This window comes from Podarcis tiliguerta (genome assembly GCF_965153285.1).
Source record: "Podarcis tiliguerta genome assembly, chromosome: 4".
NCBI lineage: Eukaryota > Metazoa > Chordata > Lepidosauria > Squamata > Lacertidae > Podarcis > Podarcis tiliguerta.
The window spans coordinates 55,032,300-55,056,323 of record NC_139537.1 but is presented as its reverse complement, the minus strand read 5'-3'; the positions used below and the strand labels follow the sequence as shown (position 1 = coordinate 55,056,323).

General features: G+C 41.4%; 1 protein-coding gene across 4 annotated transcripts in view; it reads left to right on the top strand.

Moving 5' to 3' along the window:
• LOC310676070 (uncharacterized protein) overlaps positions 1-24,024 on the top strand; it is a 96,410-nt gene that overhangs the window by 58,175 nt on the left and 14,211 nt on the right. Inside the window, exon 1 of one of the 4 annotated variants that reach the window (XR_014510381.1) lies at positions 23,695-23,755. The exons of the other annotated variants lie outside the window; for them this stretch is intronic. The gene's annotated coding sequence lies outside the window, so the exon portion shown is untranslated. Of the gene's footprint in view, positions 1-23,694; positions 23,756-24,024 lie in introns of those variants that run through there. 4 annotated transcript variants of the gene reach the window in all.

Here is a 24,024-nt window from a genome sequence, read left to right as displayed (position 1 = left end):
GAGTCCATTGAACAACAGTCCAGAAAAGCATACTGCTCTGAACAAGATTGCTATAACTGGAAAATGTTCAATAAAATTCTGGGATTTCCCCCCCTCCAAGCACAGGTGCAGTTACCTAGAGGCTTGGCTTCAGCTATTTGACTCTAGAAATCTCCATTTCATCTGGGAAGGTGAGTTAAGGTAATCCTTAGATAACCGGAACAAGAATTCCTTACCACAACAAGCATGAACAGCTTCATTAACTACGAACCCCAAAATTGGGTATCCCCTCCAAGGAGCTTTACCTTCAAGTCATTCATTGCTCTTTCTTTCTTTCTTTCCCTCCATTTCTGGCTTTCTGTCTTCCTTCCAAATGGCCCTCTGTTGTTTTTCATACCCAATCTGCCAAACACATGACTAGGTCCTATCCCTGCAGGTTAATTGTCCGTTCACAGGGAGATCCATTAAGAAACATTCTTTCGTCAAATCCCACACTCTAGTCAAGCATCATCATGGCAACAGCACAGTGATAGAACCATTCACAGTTACCAGACAACAAACTCACAATAGCTGTTTTACTTAACAGCAAAAGAACCAGAGAAGGAGGAATGATGTCAGCACTTTCTCTTGGGGCTGTTGATGTTTTATGGAAACAGGCTATTGACTGGTCATATAATCAAAAAGCAGTAATAGTGAGGGGTGATTTGATGCGGTGCTCACTGATGGCAAGCACAGATGCACCACTATTGACTAGCTAGTCCTCTTTTAAAGCCATCAAAGCTGGTGGCCATCACTACCTCTTGTGGGACTGAACTCCATAGTTTAGCTATGCACTGTGGGAAGATGTCCTTTGTTTTGTCTGTCCTGGATTTTCCAGCATTCCATTCCATTGGATGTATATCAGTTATAGTATTATGAGAGAGGTTTTCTCCCAATCCACTTCCTCCACACTATCCATAATTTTAAACACCTCTAGCATGTCTAATCTTACTCACCTTCTCTCGCCTTTCCTCATAAAGCAGTTGCTCCATCTGCTTCATTACACAGTGTCATCCTCAAAGAGTAACTCAATGGAAAGAGTAGCTGGTTTGGGTTGCTATGTTGTGGCCTCACAATGACTACGGCAAGGAGCCTCCTCAACATGTGATTTCCAGGTTCCAGATTCACTGGCTAGCCATCAATTTAAGATGCTGCCTTATATCAAATGAAATCATTGGTCCATCTAGCTCAGCAGTAGCCCTCCAGGGTTTTAGGCAGTGGTCTCTCCCAGCCCTAACAAGATATGCCAATTTCCAGGCATAATTCCAAGTGCTGCTTCTGACCTATTAATTCCTACAGGACCAGGTTAGCATCCAGTGATAAAACACTACACAGAGATGCTGTGGCTTCAGTTATATGGCTTGCTGTTAGGGCTGATAGTCATAGGAAGGATGTCTTATTAAAAAATAAATAAATAAGCAGATACAACAAGAGTACAATGCGCTTCAAAGTAACATACTGCATGAAGAAGCGAAAGTTCCATAAAGATTTTGGAACCATTCCATTCTTTCACATAACTGTTTTTAAAGGATCTAGTAGGAGAATGGAAACCAAACCACACCCTTGTTTGCCTAGGGACACCCTGTTTGCCACAGAATAACTCAGCATGTGTGAACATAGACTGCAGATGCAAACCTGCTGCAAGGAATGCAAGCCGACCTGCAATGTCAATGAGATTTCAATAACCTTAGCAATTAGGTTACTTAATATTTGGCATCCCCAGTTATGAAGATCTAAATAAATATTGATCTTGTCTTCACTAGGAATATGTTTTGATGATGATATACCTGCCACTAGTGCTATATTTAATGGCTGCTTCCTACCAAGTGTATATCGAACAGGCATGCTATCAAGCCATTAGCAAGCACTTAGAACAGAGCTTGGCACCAACCTGAAGCCACTTTCACAAGCAACTCTTAAATTCATTTTTGCATTTCCTGCAATTGGTTGGGGTGTGTGTGTGTGTCCCAACAACATACTCAAGTGCTGTGACACCCAATGGGCATGCAGAATTGCCAAAGCAAAACTCTACCAATCCCTTCAAATTCCTCAGATGCCCAAGGAATTTATACATTCACTTCAAGTTTCATTTCTGATGAAATTCAGTGGCAACTTGCTCTGCTGCTGCTTCCCTGTAGTGTCAATATATTTTATATTTGCAGCCATGATGAGCCACTAGAAGCGAAGGACAGTAAAATAAAGATACACAAATCTCCTTTTTACCTGAAACATTAGAAAATATCTGGGTGGGCAAAGAACAGCAGAGCCTTTTGTACTGTAGTTATGTCCTATAATCCCATCAGCAGTTTGAACTGGCAGGTGGTGACATAAGATCACACTGGATGAAAAGCATTAATTCTAGTCCTCTTGGAGTGAGATGCCATCCCAAATGGTCCAGGATTCATTCTGGGATCCATGTGTTTTGTCCTGAGGTGGAACAGATAGTCCAGGAGGCAGGCTAGCTAACAAGTAGTCTGGGGTGATAACAAGAATAAGGGTCAACCAGCAGGACAGTCCAGAGGCAGGAAGTTGATACAGGTCCAGAGTTTACAAGAAACAAGTGGCTCGGATACAAGGCTTGCAGGACCATGGACAGATCACTAGGTGCAAGGAACTTTCTCTAACAGGTCCTAACTCCATATGTCTTATATCCTTCATGGTCCAGTCTGGGATGTGGAGAACCTTAAAGGAACAGTCTTCAGGGCTGAAGCATAGAACTTTTCACCTTTTCTTTTCTTTACCTGGTGCAGTCTCTGTGCCAGTGAACAGCAGGCATTGGAAAGCAAAGTGTCCAGAGTGGTGGGACTTGGTTTCTCATAGAGGTCAGTCTCACGAAGAACTGTCTCTGGGAGTGGTTTGGTATCATGGGTTTCAGACCATTAGTCTCATACTTGAGACCAGGGACTGAGTCTTATTCCAATGTGGGGTTTATGGGAAAGAAGGACTCAGTTCCACCTCTTCTAGGACAACTACCACCTTCTGTTCAGAGTCAAAGCCATGGAACCATGTTGCCTTCAAAACCTCTTTAGGAAGTTCTCTGGTGTGTGTGTGTGTGTGTGTGTGTGTGTGTGTGTATGCCATTTAAGTGTGAAGAAGGGTACCCTCCCCCCCGGATCTGCAAAGCCAGCCAACAGCCTCTGGAAATTTCTTGTCCCAACAAAGTCTGGGTCCAAATAATACCCACAACTGTATCGTGTGGCCACCAATACAATATATTAAAGATAGTAGAAGGACAAATATGGAAACCAACTAATTCAGGAGATGCAGGTCTCTGTTCTTTGTGCAGCACAAGTCTCCCCAAAACTCGCCGCCGCCCCCCTTGGCTTCTAGGGAGCAGTGGAACATAGTGGTGAGTAACCATACCTCACAAGACAGCACAATCCAAGTCCTAACATTATTTTAAGGAACAAAATGCAGATTGCAATGACCAAATCCATCACAGCATGCTTTACTCCCAACTGGATTGCTGGCCTGTCCTCATTCTTTGCCTAAGGCAACTACAAACTAGCACACATGTGCACACACACACCCTATGTATGGGAGATACAGTTTTCACTTTCCATTATTATAATCTATCCTGACTCCCATGCATTAATTACCTTTCCTGACAAGAATTTTTCTCATGACACATAACTACCCCTGAAGGCAAGTTGCATAACACTTCACTGTGCTCGCTACTTGATGTTTATACAGCCTTAAACCTTAAACCCTGTTGAGCTCACACAGTTAGTAAGCCACTTTTGGCTTCTGCCTCTACCAAACTAAACTAAACTAAACTAAACTAAAAAAAAAGCACAAGTGCCACTAATCTGGAATCATGTTCAAACAACCTCTTCTCTGTGTCAGGGGAAACTGAGGGAAGGAATGTTTTCTGTCCTGCTGCACTGAGTGGCAACATGCGCTGGCTCATAACTGAAGCAAGGCAAAATGTAAATGAGAAGCATGGCATATCTGCTCATTTTCAACAGGTTTACAGCCTAGACCTTTCAGAAACCTGACATCTACAATAGCCAGCAGTGTCAAAGCAATGGCTTTAAAAACAGTTCATTTTAAACAGATATTACAAATCTACATTGGCACTGAATTTAATAAACCAAAAATGTTGAAATTATCTTGTTCTGACAAGGTGGTTATGGAGTAATTCTATGTCTCCGAAAGGGAAAGTCTTTGCTAAGAGACTTGTTTCAGCTGCAGCTCTGTCATAATGTACCTAGGTGCTCAGGTGAGGCCTAATATGAATACATTAGAATTCTTCAGAAGATAAGAGGAGCAGGTGAATGCCAACATGAGCTGGAGGTAGATTTTCTCGATTTAAGCCGAAATCACATGAACATTTCAAATCACTTTAATTATCACTTGGGAATGTTCTTTATTTCTATTAATGTACATTACAATCATTCACAAGTTATGCTTTTTCTGGTTTAGACCTTATTCCTTACACCCCTCCAGATAATGTAGGAGGGCACTGTGCTGCTCAGAGCCAGGTGCTGCCTGATAGTGTTCTGCAAACCAGTCTCAGGTACAATCCCTTAAAATATTGTGTCTGCCTTTCTGTATTACCTGCTTTTCTGCCCCAAGCAGTGCAAAGCTATTGTGTTGTATACAAAGTCAGCATTGTTGTCAATTTCACATCTTGTCAGCAAAAAGTACAAGTTTTTAAAAAACAAAAAGGTGTACACTAGTGTGACCACAATGCCTTATAAAAGAAAAGAAAAAAACATTGAAATGCTTAAGGATTGGGAACGTGGAGGCAGAAGGACACAAACAACTGAAGAGTAGATTTTCAGCTGTATGACAGAAAGCATGGTGCTCTAGTTACCTCCCCCCCCTCACTCTCACATACACGCACGCACACACGCACACACGCGCACACACATACACACTATTAAGGGCAGCGCTATCTTTCTAAAAAATAGTGATGCTGGAACTTACCACGAACGCCTCCCTTGTTCTCTTATAACGGCAATGGCCCTCGCCTGAGAGGTGCCGGAATAGAGTTCCAGCGACTTCTGGCTGGGGGGGAAAAAACCTGATTAAGGGGGAGACACTATCAAAGTGTGAAATATTGTCACTTAGATTTGGCCTGTGGAGTCAAAGCAAAGTCCCAAACTGACTGAAAATCTTTATAGTCCTTCTAAGCCAGTTAGGTAAGCCAATGCAGCACCTATACAGTTGGAGTCATCCTGGAACCAAAGAACACCTCACAGTCCAGGGAACGGGCTCCCTGTGTGCAGCAGCAACACAGAGGTGTGAAGGTGCCCTGTGCCAGCCCTAACAGCTCCTAGTAGAGTACAGGGTACCAAAGCTATGGATAATCCATAGTGCCATTGATACATTTGACATTATGTTCCACCTAGAACCAAGGTGAGATGATTGATACTTCATTTGAACTGAGATGGTTGAAGAGACCTTAGCAAGATTTCAGATAGCTCAGTCTGTGGAGCACGAGACTCTTTCAGGGTCGTGGGTTTGAGTCCCACATTGGGCAAAAATATTCCTGCATTGCAGGAGGTTGGACTAGATGGCCCTCATGGTTCCTTCCAACTCCACAGTTTCTATGATTCTAAGAGCAAGAGATTTAGGACAAACAAAATGAAAAGCTAAAAAAAGAGAAAGATTTCATATTAATGGAAAAACTGCCAGCAGGAAACACACATCCCTTCGTTGCCACATCAGTGGGCAGAAATGTTCTTATTGTCATTATCATGAAGGCAAAGGAAGACGAGTGCCCGGAACTCTGCCTTTATGTGGTTAGAATCAGAGACAGAAGCTATTTTAAGTTAAGGGAACAGAAGTTACTACAAATATTTTTGTGGGACTAAACTAAGACCACGGTTTCTTTTCCCCTAAATTTACATTTCTTTAAAAAGCTACTTACAGGGGGGGGGGACAACAACCCAGCCACACTTTATTAGCCAGTATGAAAACAATGACTTGTTTTTTCTAAGTTTTGATCTTATATTTGAGCAGCCAGTGCAACCAGCATGTGATGAGATAATTCACACAACCATCATTACTGAACTAGTCAAAACAAGCTCAGTTTTTAAATGGATTTCCATAGGGGGAAGTAGACTCATATGTTAGGGAAATGTTCTGAAAAGTCTTTGAAAAGTGGGTTAAATGCATATGGGATTTCTGTCTTGCCATTCACACGTTCTACTATTTATAAAACTCATTGAATGTGTTCAAATTTCCATAGAGAGGAGGTGATTGGTTTTGATTCAAATTTAAAAAACAACCTAACAGATTTTTATCTAAGACAAGGGCATTCTTCTTTGAAGTTAAGTAAACACAGGGGAAGGGAGCAACAGAAACAAGTATGATAGCCCTGTCACAGTTCCATTTGCCCTCCATGAGCTGGAGAATGAACACCTGAATCTGAGAGCCTTCTTGAATTGTTCCCCATGCATTTTAGACTACAAATTTAGTTGACTAATCTAGCAGTTAAATCAAATTAAGCCTGATTTTCTTGAATCCAAAAAACATGCAGGAAGCACCCGCAAGTACAGGTCTTTCCCAATTCAGAGGTTTCCCCTTCAACAGATCGGGGCAGCTGGAATAGTGAGGCAGGTGGAACAAGCACTATCATCTCCACTGCCACCTGAATCCAACCCTCTCAAATGTTTACTGAACTCCAGAGAAGAATGTCCAAAGACGGCTTGCGTGAACTGTGAAAGTCTTGAACTCGGATACCAGAACACACACACACACACACAGAGGGAGAGAGACAGACAGACAGACAGACAAACACACAGACACACCTCCCTCTGCAAAGATTTAAAGGCAATTGTTTCACCTACTAAAATATGTGAAATGCTCTGTGGCAAGAGGCTGTTCTACTTTGCTGCCCCAAACTTTTCCAGACCTCCGATGCAATTGGACACCAAGGCCCCAGCCATTACAGCTGACATCAGGGACTTCTAGGATGACACTGCAGGCAGCACTTAGGCCTTTGTGCTCATAGCCCACAGTGTCTGTGGGGAACAGGTATCATTTTCAACTGAATTTAACTTTGGAACAGTTTACAGGAACAAACAGGGAAGCTGAGAGTACGGTTTGAGTGGATCTGTGCAGGCAGAGTCTTGTGGAAATACTTTACTGATTGCCCAGCTTGCAGTCTGAACAGTTTATTGTGCCAGCACTCAATCCACTTTCAGCATGGAGACAACAGTTCCTAGAAGAGGAGTTTAGGAGCCCATCATGGCTGCAAAGGCACAAGGGTCAGGCCAGCCATACTTCTGGTACACGGTATCCTCACAGGATTTAAATGCTGAAGAACTACAGTCTTCCCTTGCTACTGTTCTCAAAAAGGTGTGAAACAGCTGGAATAATAGGAAACAGGGCAGAGCTCGAAAAGTTTGGTTAACTTTGACCAACTCTGCTTTCGGGGAATGGGCAGGGTATAAATAATAAAATTATCATTCTGCACACTGAAAACTTTAGCTTTCAAGGTTTCCACCTGAAACATCTTTCAAACTTTTAAAAGAGCATTTAAAAAAGCATCTCACCTAAATGATTGATTTATTAAATATATTTGCATATTACCACAGGTGCATATTACCACAGGACAGGTGCCTTTTCAGATGCTGAAGGAAAAGTCAGAATTCACAATTCAGGAAACAAATTCTGCGGCTCAGTGTTAGGAAGAAAAGCCATCATTGATTTTTTCATCTGCTATTCCAGTAACAACAGAATTTAAAAACAACAACACAGAAAATAAACAAGCCAGCCCTTTATGTTTCAGCTGCACCTATTAAAATTGCCCCAATTTATCAACTACAAATTGGTTTATTACTCTAGCAATTAACCTAAATAAAGCTTGCAGTTCTGGTTAGAATGCTTTTATTCATACAGTTAAGTACAAGCTTAATTGACTAAGGAAAGCCTCATCTCCTGCACAGCGAAATTATAACAATATTTCTGTCCTTGACACCCTCTTTACCTCCAATAAAGCTTTTATAGAGGTTTTCTGTGCCAAACCTCAGTTACCTTTTAAAACCAGGATTTGAGACCAAATAGAATCTTGATATCCTCTGAAAGATGAAGAAATTGCCCTTGCATTTTTATGGTCAAAGAGTCAAGAAAAGAATTTTTGTTATCTCAGCACCTGGCCTGCACAACCACCATGTTTCTGTAATATACCAGCTTATACAGACACTGAGCTTGCCAGTCTCTTTCTCCTGATCATGCCAATTATGAGTCTTTTCTGCAGAAACGCAGATATGCCAGACATTAGGCAAAAAGTAGAACTAAATCTGCAAACATGTTATGCCAAACTCTTTGAGTTCTTGTGTGTGAGGCTGAAAGGAGAGCCTCAGAGTCGTGCCGCAGCTTAAATTGGCTCCAGCCACCCCCCCCCAAGCAACCTGATTGGCCGCCTGGCAGCTTGACGTGGCCTCTCCCAGCGGGACACGGGACACCATCCTGCCCCCATGCTGAGCAGGGAGGAGGCTAGGTGGCCCGACTGCAACCCGGCCCCACCCAGAAGTGGACCCAATTTCTAAGATCTTGCATATGACTTGCAATGTGCCCTTTTAGGGTTCTGTTAACTCAGTTATATCATGTGTAGTTTGGCATGACCTGATATGATTGCTCTTATTATATACCCTCTTAAATTTTCCTCAACAGTTCCAGCTTTTTTTATTATTATTTACCCTCACCCAGACTGCCCTTCATGGGAAAATGTTTCTGTGTCGTGTTGTTTACATCACAGACACCTATGTCTAATTGTCTGGTGGTATTGCATTTCAGCAGTCACTACAATAAGGGATTTTATGGAGGTGTTTCCTTCATGTTTACTGTTGGTCTTTGTGTTGTCAGACTAGGAGCAAATGGCTCTAAATCTCTCCTATACTTTTGGGGTTTTTTAGGAATACATTGATGCTGAAAAGTGTATAAGGGAAGAGAGGAACAAATTTAGTCCTCCTCTCAGGGAAGAGTGAAAAATAATCAGTACAGCTTCAGTAATCCATTTGTGAACATCTGATGTCTTCCCATGGAACTCAGCCAGATGGGTGGGGTATAAATAATAAGTTGTTGTTGTTGTTGTTGTTGTTGTTGTTGTTGTTGTTGTTGTTGTTGTTGTTGTTATTTCAGTGGGCATTATGAACATTTTTCAATTGAATTATACTTAAATTCTTAACATACAAGATATGTATATAGGAAACTCAGAAATCAGACTCCAAAATGTGGGACAGTGCATGACATTTGTGTTAGCATGGAATTTCTGGTTTCCCACGACTCACTTAAGTTAATAGGTGTTCAAGCTGAAATCATCCCCCCCCCCCGAAATAAGCCCACTTTTGTTCCAAACAGGTTCCTCCAAGACAGGCAGCAAACCTACACCCACACACCTGGGAGTAATTTCCTGCTCAGTAGACATGTATAAGATCGTGCAGCTAATTCTTTGTCCATGTTCTACAGCATGGAGGACAAAATGAACTGAGCAGCGGTCCCCTAATATCACCCTGCCAGTAGGAGCAGAACTGAATCACCATGCCTCTGACTCCCAATCCTCAGAGTTGGTTCAGTAGGATACCATGGTTGATAGTATCAAATACCACTGATAGATCGAGGAGAAGCAACAGGGTCACACTCCTCTGTTCCTCTCTCAAGAAAGGTCATCCATGAGGGCAACCAAGGTTCAGTCTGAAACCCAGACTGAACCCAGACTGAAATGGGTCAATATAATTTATATCCTGCAAGAGCATCTGAATTTGAATGGATATTTTCCCCTCAAGCACTTCCCCAAGAAGGGGCTATTTCAACCAGGTGGTAGTTGTCATAGACCTCTGGGTCCAGAGACAACTTCTCAAGGAACGAGTCTGCACTACCACTTCTTTAAGGATGGCAGTCTCCACTCACTCAAGCAAAGTGGAGGTTTTTACCCCAGTCTGTGTCTGCCTTGGATCTGCAATTGATTTCATATATGAAATGGTTTTAATTGTTTTACATATGAACCTGATGTAACTTTGTATTGTTGATGTTTTTATTGTTAAATCACTTTGTGATGTTTTATGGGAAGTGATTCATAACTGGAATGGAATGAATGAATAAATAAATAAAGCTTCATTTACCGTATGCTGGGCCCACTCAGTTAACCCTTTCCAGCTAGACTATATCAGCCGTGAAGAGCAAGGAACATGATTCAACCACGGTGTCTGCAACCAAGGCTGCCCAAGCTGAAACTAGGCAAAACAATTTCTAGCCAGATGGTACACAGGACATCTCCCTATGAACTGTATCAAGAGTGGTTCAAATGCAAGCAACTTTACCCTCAAAGTGCCCTGCAAACCTGTCACAGCAGGTGTCTAAGGGGGTCTAGAAAGGAAGAATTACCAGATGCTTCCCTCTGCCTATGACAACCTCCAAGCCACATTCGTTCTCACAAGGGCCAAACTATTTCCTCCACCATTTATTTTCGTATTTTTGTTGTTGATTTCACCAGAAGCAGCCTTCACAAAGGTGGTTATCTGACAAGAGGAAAGGCAGGGGGGTTGCTTAATGCTCTTCCTTCTGGTCAATTATCTGCTCAAACAGCAGTTTTTTCTCTTTGTGGGTGAGGGAAAAGTACAGGGATCCATTTCTCTACCTCCTTATCCCACCCCCACATACATCGAAGAGAAAACAATTTTGAGTAGCCAGGCAATCCCCTTCCTCTTTCTATTCTCAGATTCAGTAGCAAACAAACCATATCACCATATTTTCCTTCACATCCACCATCAAAATGTCAACAACAGAATTCCATGTTTTCCCTGAGTATGTGAAATAAGAAGTGGTGGAGTGGCTATTATACAGGGCTTAAAAAGAGGCTCTCTCAGCCTTGCTAAAAGTTGGTTCTGGATGTGATGTGATAAACACTTCCCATTGGAAATCTATTCTGTGCAGTGATCAAGTAATCTACCACTCCAACACCAACTCCCTTCTGTTGCCAGGTACGACCATATATACACATGGAATCACATATATCTCATTCCTTTAAATCTTCACCCCAGTACAGAACAAAAAAGCAAACTATAGTTGCACACTAGAGGCCTTGTGGAACTAACAGATATAGATAACTTATTAGGAAACATAAAGGATAGTGAGGAACAAATTTGTTTTTACTTGTAAAGAGAGTGTAGACATTGTAATGTTGCCACAGGAACTATTTAATACAGAATGCTCTACTTTAAAAGCTTCAGTAGATATCCAGTACAAAAAGGCTTCCAAAGAAATAATATAATATGGTGGGAAAACACACTCCCCTCAAAAAATGGATTATTCAATATCCTAAGGCTTATGACATGGGTGCTTCAGAAAATTAGCCTGGAAGTCATGCCCAGCCACCAACAACTACTACTAGACAACAAAAACTGAGTTGCATAAAATCCAAGCATCTGAAACGATATTTTGAAGTTGCTGGATTGTTTCTTTGAATGAAGCTATAAAGGTAAAGGTAAAGGTACCCCTGCCCGTATGGGCCAGTCTTGACAGATTCTAGGGTTGTGCGCTCATCTCACTCTATAGGCCGGGAGCCAGCACTGTCCGCAGACAGTTCCGGGTCACGTGGCCAGCGTGACAAGCTGCATCTGGCGAGCCAGAGCCACACACGGAACGCCGTTTACCTTCACCCTGGTAAGCGGTCCCTATTTATCTACTTGCACCCGGGGGTGCTTTCGAACTGATAGGTTGGCAGGCGCTGGGACCGAACGATGGGAGCGCATCCCGCCGTGGGGATTCGAACCGCCGACCATGCGATCAGCAAGTCCTAGGCGCTGAGGCTTTTACCCACAGCGCCACCTGCGTCCCTGAATGAAGCTATAGTCTATGGCTTTATTGCTGGAGCTGATACAGAAATGAACCAGGGAATATTACACATGGCAATCTGCAGGAAGATGCATTTCCGAACAGTTTTGAAGTTGTATGCTATTTCGCAATATGCTTTGGATTTGCATTGCTATTTTTAAAGATATGTGCTATGTCCAAACCTCTTTCCCACTACTTTCTGCATTTATTGTGGTTGGCTTCTTGTCTCAGGCAAGAGATCAATCAGGAAGTTAACCAGGGGCCCAGATGCTGCTGTTGGAAAAACACATTCCATAGCTTGGCTTCTGCATTTCAGTCCTGCCAAGTTTCCCACACAAATGGCCACAGATTTTGGCTCCCTCCTGATGAAGTCGATTGAAAGGAAAGACTAGAAGAACATGCTCTGCTCCACAGCTATCAAAAATAAGCAGTGCCAAGACAGTGCCCTGTCCTATGCTTGCATTCATTCTGTTATTTCATTTTAAAACCTTTTTTCCTCTACAAAAAAGTAGTATGTTCACCTGGCCAATATTGCTTGTACTGGAGGACAGTTGAGGGGATGCTCATCACATTTGCAGACTGGGAGGGTAGCTAATGCTGCAGAAGGCAGAATCAGAATTCAAAATGACCTTAACAAATTGGAGAACTGGGCCCAAGCTAACAAAATGAATTTCAGTAGGGACAAATATAAGATTCTGCACTTAGGCAGGAAAAACCAGATGCACAAATATAAGATAGGGGATACCGGGCTTACATGTGAAAAGGATCTAGGGGTCTTGGTGGACCACAAACTTAACATGAGTCAGCAGTGTGATGCAACAACAAAAAGCTAATGCTTTTCTAGGCTGCATTAACAGACATATAGACCAGATCAAGGGAAATACCGGTAATAGTACCACACTTTTCTGCCTTGGTCCGATCATACTAGAAGACTGTGTCCAATCCTGGGTACCACATTTTAAGAAGGATGTTGACAAGGTAGAACGTGTGCAGAGGAGAGCAACCAAGATGATGAAGGAGCTGGGTATGTTTAGCCTGGAAAAGAGGAGACAGAGAGAAGAAATGATAGCCATCTTCAAATATGTCAAGGGCTATCACATGGAAAAGGGAGCAAGCTTGTTTTCTCCTGCTCTGGAGGGCAGGACTCAAACCAATGGCTTCAAGTTACAAGAAAGGAGATTCGGACTAAACATATGGGAAAACTTTCTGACAGTAAGAGCTGTTTGACAGTGGAACAGGTCTCCCCCAGGTCTCCTTGGATGCTTTTAAGCAGAGGTTGGATGGCCATGTGTCACGGATGCTTTAGCTAAGATTCCTGCATTGCAGGGGGTTGGGTGACCCTTGGGGTCCCTTCCAATTCTACGATTCTATTAAATAATCATCTTTCTCTTCATTTTAAAGGACTTATGTTGCATCAGTAACATTTTATGACATTAACATTAATTGACAATATCTGAAACATATCAAAGTTGCTGAACCAGCTACAGAACCTTTTTTTAAAAAAAGTTGGTGTTTAAAAAATATAATAGCAATGAATGTGAACCAGAGCTGAAAGCAGATTTTTTAATGCTTGAACTCCCATGTCCACAGAGATATTTATTTATTCAAAGTTTTATATCCCATCCTTCTACTGCATTTATATTAATCAGCATGGTTTAGAAACAATCAAAATACTGCAACCACTAATAAAACAACAATATAAAACCTGAACAATATTAAATAAAAGACAGTCCTATACTGGGCTCACCATGTAAAATCTTTCTGCCTGACACAACTAAAGCTTGCCAGAACAGGAATGTTTTTCTATAACTAATGGAAAGTGGCACAATCTGGGTGTAGTCACAGAAAGCTTTTTCTTTTAGCCTTGCCGGTTTAATTTTTCCAATCTTAAATTCAGTTCTTCACATTTCTATAGCAATTTGCAGTTAAAAAAAAATCATGAAAATTCACCAGCATTTTAGTGTGAATGCATTTTTGTTACTAATGTACACATTTATGCAAGCAATTTCCACTAATATAGTGCGTGTTTGTATGCTGTTTTCACTAATATATTTATTTGCACGCCCAACTTCCATTTTTGAAAATATTGGTTGCAGAACTGCATCACAATATTTGGGTTGATGCGAATTCCAAACGATATCTGTATTTCTGTTCATATATTGTTTCAGAAGGGGACAATTTCTTAGATTTAAATGCAAATTGAATTGAATATCTCCTCGTCCCTACTAATGAGTAAGCAGCCATGTCTGAAGCATCTGAACCTGAGCTTAACTTGCCTCATTCCCCTTTTTATCTGCAACTCCCTTGGGCTGCAGCAATGAATGAGAGAGAAGATCTTGTCTGAAATGATCCTTAGTTTCCTTGGCAGCAACTTAACTACCCTTATTTAGCCCATCCTCTGTAAAATATGCAAACTAATAATGTAGTGTTAATTGAGCTTCTGCAGGGCTAGATAGTACATCAGCTAAACTCTGAGAGCTGAGGCTATTCAAACAATAAATGAAAACCACTTTCCTTTCCCCTTGGTAGTCACACTAGTCTAAATTCAGTACCAGGGGTATCTGGGGCAGGAGGGCGGCATAGCTTATATGCAGTTTTTTATGGGAAAAGGTGGTGTATAAATATTAAGAGGAATTTAAGTAAGTTGGTTTTAAGATGCAATCTTTTGGCTAGACAGCATCATGGGTGGACTTTGAAAAAGATTGTCTGAGAAAGATTTTGTCATGATCATCCCCCTGTCCCCCAGACTACCTTGAAGTTAAATGCTGCATCAAACCCAGGAAAAAAACAACCTGAAGGAAATTAATCTTATTGCCAGCATTTAAGACCTTAGTTATTTTTGTGGGTATCAGACCTCTAGTTGTTGACATATTACAGCTTGGGAGATTTACTACTGAATGTCAGGTAAATCGATGTAACATGAAAGTTCACGTTCATCAAATGCAAGGTTTGTAGCTCAGTGGCTATATACCAATCAACATCTAAAAAAAAGCTTAGTAGACACCCTTAACTCAGAGAATATAGTTCATACTTGGGGATTCACAGTTGTTTTCTGGACATAGCACACCAGTAAGTTCTTCCATGCTAGCCTATTTGAAAGGAGCTTGCATAAGACAATATCCTGCATATTTGTGCCCTCTCTGTATAGAAGACTTGATAGTTTATCCTTGAAAAAAATACAGCGGTGCCTCGGGTTACAGATGCTTCAGGTTACAAACTCCGCTAACCCAGAAATAGTACCTCGGGTTAAGAACTTTGCTTCAGGATGAGAACAGAAATTGTGCTCCGACGGTGCGGCGGCAGCAGGAGGCCCCATTAGCTAAAGTGGTGCTTCAGGTTAAGAACAGTTTCAGGTTAAGAATGGAACTCCGGAACGAATTAAGTACTTAACCCAAGGTACCACTGTATATACATCAATGTATAAGGACCAATTGACATGGCTATGTATTTTGCTCATGAAGGGCCCAAGGACATGTGTGTGTATGTGTGTAATGAGTCTACTTTACTACGGTCTAGTCATCAAGCCCATTACCACGAGGAGAACAATTCAGTGAAATTTAGATCATGGGTATGTATTTTGTGAAAAATTCCTATGCCTATATGGGAAATCCGGTTCTTGTAAAATCTTGTGACGTTTGCTGGAGCCAATCAGAACAGTGAGCTGCTGGCCCAGGCTATCGTCCCTTTATGACCGCTCTCTCTCAAGGCCTGTAAGCCTCAGAGTTCCATAGTGCCTACTAGCATTTCTTGTGCATAAGCAGGAGGAATGAATAGAGAGAGGTAGCTGACTGGCAGCACAAAGAAGGAACAAGCACCACAGTAATCAGGGAGGCAGAATTTGCTGGCCAAAAAGAAGACGGCCCAGTGCTCATGTCAAAAGCCCAATCTCTGCCACAGTAATCTACAGCTCTTAAATGATGTTTTGCAGCTAAAAATAAAAATAAGTTAGGACAGAGTGAAGAAAGCTATGCAGTACACCATACATTTGAATACCCATTCAGAAGGTCTTCACTGTCTGGTACAGGGGTTGTCACCCTGGTCCCTACAGCCCACTAGTGGGCGTTTCAGGATTCTAGGTGGGCGGTAGGGGGTTCTACGGCACAAGCTGAATCATTCTTCCATCGAGCACTGGTGGGTGGTAAGGAAATCTTACCATCAAGAAAGATGCATTAGTGGGCGGTAGGTATAAAAAGGTTGACCACCCCTGGTCTAGTATATTGCCTTTTGGAGTCTGTGCTGTGGAGCTATTTAGCAATTTACTTAGCATTTATTTCAGGATCACATCATTTTAAAAGTAATAGCCTTTCTAATTCACCTCCTGACTTTATGTTTCAGACTTATGGAACATGTTTCCCCCCGGTCTATTTGTATTGCAAAAATGAGTGATAAACTGTTTTTCAACAGTTAATGTTAGCACTTCTTAGTCTGAAGCGTTTCTTTCCCATCCTCCCCTTCTTCACCCTGCCTTGTAATCTGATCTTCTGCTGGTTACAGAAGGAAGTCATGAATGCTTGCTGGAGAAGTCACAGTTAACCCTAAGCCATGTGATGTTTCAGGCTAAGCTGTCCAAGAACTCACTTCCTCGACAGCTCTGATTCAGGCTCCCAAAAATGTCCTGCACAGTGAATCACACTTCCTTTTGGAAATGACAGGACTTCCTCATCAAGTTGTTCTAACTTGCTTCTCATCTTTGGTAGCTATCAGGAAAAAGGATGAATTGCATGTTACATTTTTTCCATGGTCAGCTGGGAGATACATCCTTTTCAGAGAGGAAAGAGCTCCTGTGAGTCAAAGGATGACAAGCTGAAAATTAGTACCAGGCGCAGAGCTAAATGACAAACAACAATTACCTAAAGCCCTCTTGAGGTGGAAAGTAAGTGTGTATATTGGATAAATGCCTCATTGGTCAGCTCCGAGGAGGGAGAGAGAGAGAGAGAGAGAGAGAGAGAGAGAGAGAGCTGTTCCAGAGAGCATTTTCTGAGCTAAAAATAGTGGCATTGGTGACCATTTAGTTATTTCATTTACAACTAACCCTACAGACGGCCTTCTCAGCAGTGGCATCCTTCCTGTGGATGTCAAGGAGATAAAGAACTTTTAGAAGACATCTGAAGGCAGACGTATCGGGAATTTTAAAATATTTGATGTTTTATTATGTTTTTATATGTGCTGGAAGCTGCCCAGAGTGACTGGAGAAACCCAGTCAGGTGGGGGAGGTATAAATAATATAATTGTTGTTGTTGTTGTTGTTATTCCTCCAGGAAGTTCAAGCTAATGCACACAGTTCACCATTTTATTTTTACAACACCCTTGTGAGGTAGATTAGGCTGAGGGATAGTGATTAGTCCAAGCAAGGGTGGAATTTGAACATGATAGTGCAGTCTTATATATGTCTAATTAGAAGCCCGACAGAGTTCAGTAGGACTAACTCCCAGGTAAATGTGTGTATGTAAGCCTAGTCTGACACTCTAGCCGCTGCACCGCACTGGTTCTCAGCGCATATATTCCTTTTGCTTATTACTATTGTGTCACTGAATTACCAAAGCAGTTGCAGTGTACAAAATAGACGATGAAAAAAATGTTTCAGGTTTCTTATCCCTTATGGAACCAGATTGTCTCTAGATAAATGGTCCAAACACAATGAAGGTTCAAATACCTTTTTTTTTTTTTAAATGAAGACACATAGGTGAGTTGTCAGTTTCTTACTGTATATTATTTATAAGAATGAGAAATGGTTTTAAAGAGAGAGACCAGCATCTGTTATTTTTCTACAGAAATATTATATTTATTAGGGGACAGCAGTGCAAAAAATAAAATTATACAAAGTGTTCCATACTAATTTGCGACACCAGCAATGCATGGACATATTTTTCTATTTGCGACACGTTTTCCTTTGTTAATTGCCATGCCATTTACTGAACATCAGGTATTTGGGATAAATATCTAACCATATGGGAAATAATCATTTACATCATATGGGAATTTCAAGTAGCATTTTGTGTGTGTAAGTGTGCAGAAATTTTTAACTCTTTCACTGCTGTAGCAATGGACTCCCACTTCTCCAATACACAGAGAGATTCTATGTGTTTCACGCTAGAGATTTAAATACACATAAATCATGAAATGCCCTTCTCTGAAGATTTTGTCTTTTAATCCTTCTGGAAGGAAGGAAGCATAAATGTAAACAAGTTTTTACTGAATCACTGATGTGAAATTGCTCTGTCGCTATTATGGTCTGGAACTCTTTATTCTCCTAGACCCTACGAACCATTCTAACTTCACCTCATCACCTTCATTGTTCACAAACACTCTGTCAAATTATTATAATTTTTATCATCAATATGCTACTAGAGACTCTGTAAGTACAAAGGTAAGACATACAGTACGAGCAATTTAAATATAAAAAGGCAGGAAAATGCAAATAAAAACTGTATTGTCCTTGGCAACCATCACCGTCATGATAGATTTAGAACATCTGAACTGGTTCAGCAGTAAAGTCTCACCAGTAGAAGCAGGATAGAAAGATGCAATTGCAAAGCACAGTTTGGACATTATTTTTCAGGTTTCCCTCAATGAGGATCTGCATCCTTTTTGTAATTTAAAGTTTAGTGCTTTTATTTTCTGTTCACAATACTACAAAACAGCTTCTGAGCAGTATCCAAACCTAGGGTTGCCATATTTCAAAAAATAAAAACCAGGACACCCTGAAAGTTCTTGAGACCCCACAGTTGTTGAGGGTTTTCCAGGACATTTGTCCGATTTCCAAAAAATAATCCAAGGAGGCAAGTTCCAGGACATGTCCTGGAAAATCAGGATGTATGGCAGCACTACCCAAACCACAGTCACTGCCTGGAACCCAACTAATAAGAAGGATTTCTTTAAAAGGAAAAGGCAAAGAGGCACAGCAGGACTCTTAGTCCTATAGTTGTGGTGTCTCTGAGATTAATAATTAGCCACAGGAGTTACTTTCAGTCAATTCTTCTAGGTACCTTGGAAAGCTGAATTAGATGGTTTCCTTTAAGGACAAAGGATGGTAAAACAAAGTTCGTAGTAAACTGTTAGCTAACCTACAGCATGATTAGACTACTCTAGAAACAATATGGCATCTCACTGTCACCTGAAATTAAAGTATTGCACCAAGACCTGTGTTGAACTGAAGTTCATTTGTATTTAGGGCAGCTAACAGTTCCATGAAAAAGACTCCTCCTTTAATTTTTATCAGCCATCATTGTGAATCATAGGTGTTGAAATATCATCATCCTTTAGCTGCAGTCATAAATGCAAACTGAAGAACACATGTATGGGAGATTGAACCTTTTTATTAGACACAATCACCACAAGATTCAGAATAGGCTTCATTGGCTGCTGTCAGCTTCCAAGTACACCTTGATGGGATTGTACTGCTCTTCTACTGTGTAAAACAAAACAAAAAAAGAGTCAGATCAAATTAGCTCCCCAAAGGGAAAAAAGAACACAGGAAAAGTTGGGGGAACCAAACAAACAAACCAGTTTGCTTATGTGGGGTGCCTATAAATCTCTGGATGGGGGTTTAATATGTAAATGGGTCTTTGAGATATGACAAATGTGTCATGGACAGTGGGTTGTGTTGTGTTGTTGTTTTTTAACTTATTCAATTTTCCCTAGAAAGGGTAAATCCAGATTAAATTGAGGTGGGGAATGTGGGTTCACATTTTTATGCCAATTATGTAGAGTAATACTGGGGGGACGGGACTTGCATGCATGGAGAACACCAACCCCACAATAAACACCCATCTGCAAGCACCTGTCGTATGGCTGCTCCATAAGAAGTGAACAAACAAAGAATGGTAATTCTGGGCTAAACAGCTACCATAGGAACAGCCTAAGGATACTATCTGATATACCCACCATCCTGGGGTAAGCCCCATTGAGCTCAGCTCGCCCCACTTCTGAGTAGATGTTACAAGACTGCAATTTGGCATGTAAAGTCTCAGTTTGGTAGCTCAGACTACCAGACTACTACTGATCTCATCCACCGCAGGAAAACAGAAAAATAATTGGGTGTTTCTGTTGCATGCATAAGATCCGGCAATGCTTCACAAATGCATTGACCTGTGTATTGTTGTGAAGCAAGTGTTGCTTCCTAAATTGACAGGTTATACTGTCTGAATCAGACTTTATCAGAGAGCAAGACAGAAGAAGAAAAAACAATGGCACAGTCTTAACACTTTCTCAGGTTTGCTCACATTATCCTTTTTAGGCGATGTGGTAGCGTATTTCTTTAATGCACTGCAGATTCTACTCCTCTTTAACCTTTAACCATTTCATCCTGTATCAGCTTCACAAAGGCAAACTTGGGACCAGATTCAGATGCCCATTTTTAGCAAATCAGAATGCTTGTGACCATGAACACAGAACATCTACACAGTTCACACAATGCAACATGTTACACAATTTGGATCTATTAGCAATCACTATGGAAACAAGGTTTAGCAACAGACATACTGCTAGTCTCTTCTTTTAAATAGGAAGCTGGATTTGTTTTCCTTATTGGCCTGCTAGCTCATAGGACTTGCTAAACACTAGAGTTTGGGAGGGTAGGCTGTATGCCTGAGTCCCTTCTAATTCCAGGATTCAACAAGGATTCAGTTGCTTGTATAGCCAGGCAAGTTTCTTGGTAATGGCCCTGAAGCATGGGTCATTAAGGTAACAAAGGAAGTGACTCTTGTGGCAAAAAACAAATGGGTAGGTCCCTCTCCTCACTGGGCTATTAGTGTGAAGGACAAAAGACAAAGGTCAGAGTTTTGTGTATGAGATAGAAGCAGGCAGCTGACTGGGCAGTTGAGAGACAGAGCCATGCTTGATTTCTACTGGAATCCAAGGCTGTGGACATGAGAGAAGCAAGAACTTATTGGGGGGGTTAATGCTGTGAGCACCTCCACTGCAAGCTCAGGCTGTACATGTAAATAAACCATATACGGTATCCTAAAGACGCCACAGTCTCTGCTGTCCCTCATTCCAAGAAAACCGAACCCTGAGTAAGGACCTGAAATTCCTAGAACCTTACACTGCTGGGAGACTGAGGTAGCACACAACAATATATTGATTCCCCCCCCCCCTTTACCAAAGAGCCCATAGCAAATACATGCTAAAATGAACCAGATTTTTTTTTTCAACGCAGGTCTTGTTCATAAAATGACTACAGTGGTACCTTGGGTTACAGACGCTTCAGGTTACACACTCCGCTAACCCAGAAACAATACCTCGGGTTAAGAACTTTGTTTCAGGATGAGAACAGAAATCATGCAGTGGCGGTGCAGTGGCAGCAGGAGGCCCCATTAGCTAAAGTGGTGCCTCAGGTTAAGAACAGTTTCAGATTAAGAACAGACCTCCAGAACGAATTAAGTTCTTAACCCGAGGTACCACTGTATTAACGAAACATAGGGATCAGTGCATCTTTAATTTATTTGTCAGAATCTGCTACTAATAATTACTGAATTAGATTTTCTTTTTTGATTAGGAAGAAAATGCAAGCTGACAAATTTATCTTAAAATTACTTCAAGGCAAAAAAGAAAAGAAAAATTACTTCAAGGCCTCAAATAAATTTACATGAGAAAAAGGTTGACAAATGTTGAATTGGGCCCTCCATCTGTGCCTTTAACAGCCACTTGTCCTGCAGCAATTATTGCTAGGCCTGATAAGCTTCACCCTTGGAGTTCTGCATATCAACCAGCTTTTAAAAGCTCTAGAGTAAGTTAGGCCAGGTATTGCCTGACTACTTAGCAGCCATAATAGAAAATGATGGAGGGAGGGAATCTGTTCAAGGTTTCCTCCAAAATGACCACTCTCATCTTTCAGTCTGTGCTCTCGTAGGATTCAGGAAAGCTATACACCAGCTCTAACTTATTTGCCAGAGAAATAAAATTTGCATGCAATAGAAAACAGAAATATAAAAATCTATGACCATTGTGTGAATCCAGACGGCCGTTATCCTATGAGCAGATTTAACTTCTGTATGTTTTTAAAGTATGGTTGCAATTTTTTCTCAGTCTTATTGTTTTATCTTTTTTAAAACTGCTTTGAGGGTTTTCGTTTTACAATCAAGTGGTGTATAAATTTTAAGAAATAAATGAATCGTCATGGTGGATACATAAGCATTGGTGGGCTGTTTTCACCCCATTCTCCCCCTTTTTTGCCTCTTTCATTTTTTAAAAAAGTGTTCTTTCTTTCTTTTTGTTTTGTTTCAGCACTCACCATCTGTGTTCACTGTTAGAAGAGGTGATTATTGTCCCTAAGCACCTGCCTGATCTTGTCATGTGCTGGCACCAACTATGTTGAGGCTTGGGAAACTGTTCATTTCTCCACATCTTAGCCAGGGGTGGGGGAGATTATGTGACTGCGACATTTTGCTTGGGCTTCGATTTATGTCTGTCAGTCTATTCAGAGAAGTGTAGATGGGTGAATGCAGAGAGAGAGAAGGAGAGAGAGAGAGACAGAGATCACAACTAGACAGATCTTAAGAATATTGTAGGTAACTGATGTAAAGAGTCTTAAATATTTTGCTTCTGGCAACTATAAGTACATGTGTGCAATGCTGAGGCAGTCTGTTCCCCACAAAAATATTTAGTTTTGATTCAGTGTCAAGGATTCCAAACCTTTCCTTTCCTCTTTCTTGGCCATCTTCCTCCAGTACCTTGGTTAATTCTGGCAAAGACACCTATTGCCCCAGGTATTACACAGGCTTCATGTCTAGACATGTTCCTTCTGCTCCATCATGTGGTGGAGGGAGTGTATTTTCTGGTGATGAGCTCAGCTTCATAAACCCAAACACACACTTGTTTGTTTTCTTTTCATTTGAGGCAAAAAATAAAATAAAATACTTTTAACAGAAGCAGCTTGCTGCAGTGAACATAACTTCTCCCTGTCTAATTCCAGAGTCTTTTGGCCTATTCTGCAAAGGAAATGCATTAAGAGACCCTTTCTTACTGTTAAATGTGCCTTAGCTAATATGAAAATCAGACTGGAAGTAGCTTTTTCTGTGATGCTCTTACTTAATAGCTTCTCTCAATGCCGGAACTGGAATGTTCCAAGTTCATAAGGACTACAGCCCTTTTACTAAGTATCTCCTTATAAATTTCTAGGAAATATAAACTGAAAATGTTGGGTTCTGCTTCCTATTGATTTAGGTTTCTTTCAAACTGAAACAGGCATTTCTTTTATACTCACTTTTCACCCAAAATATAAAGGTAAAGGTACCCCTGCCCGTACGGGCCAGTCGTGTCCGACTCTAGGGTTGTGTGCTCATCTCGCTCTAGAGGCCATGAGCCGGCGCCGTCCGAAGACACTTCCGGGTCACGTGGCCAGCGTGACGAAGCTGCTCCAGTGAACTGGCACCAGAGCAGCACACGGAAACGCCGTTTACCTTCCCGCTATACAGCGGTACCTATTTATCTACTTGCACTTAGGGGTGCTTTCGAACTGCTTGGTGGGCAGGAGCTGGGACCGAACGACGGGAGCTCACCCCGCCGCGGGGATTCAAACCGCTGACCATACGATCAGCAAGTCCTAGGCACTGAGGTTTTACCCACAGCGCCACCCGCGTCCCACATATACACTTGTTCAAATTCAGGGCTTCTCTCTTCAGGGTGGGGTTGAAATGTTACAGTTTTCACATACACAAAATACTCAACTAGTTTTCTTTTACAGCAAGCATCCATCTACATTACATGTAAGCACAATAAGTCACAGTTGATAACTTCCTGGGTATATTTGACCCTTTGACAGGTGTCATATGCCCTATCAATGTTGAATTCAAGTAACTCTCTTACATTACCTGAGGAGCGTGGGAACTAGTTCTGTGTGGCTGTGTGGCTCATACCAGTCAAGTTAATATAAATTATTCTTTAAATAGGCAAGAAGAGGAGTGATGTTCACCACATCTCAGTTCTTGTTTCAAGAAGCAGCTGGGAAAATGTAAGTGCTTAAGAGATATCCATGGGCTGGGTGAGGGAGGAGGGTGGAGGAGGGAAGAAAGTGCCAAAATGAGTAGGTAGGTGAATGTGTGTTTAAACCATTTCCAACACACTTAAAATGTTGCACGTCTTTTACCATTTTTGGCAAGCAAGGACAGAAGTAGAACTCCAGAAATGTGGGACTGTTGCTGGGCAACAGCCTTTCGCATTATCTTACTGCATCCCAAACTATATGGAATAAGGAGGGGAATATGCAGGGATGGTGAGGAG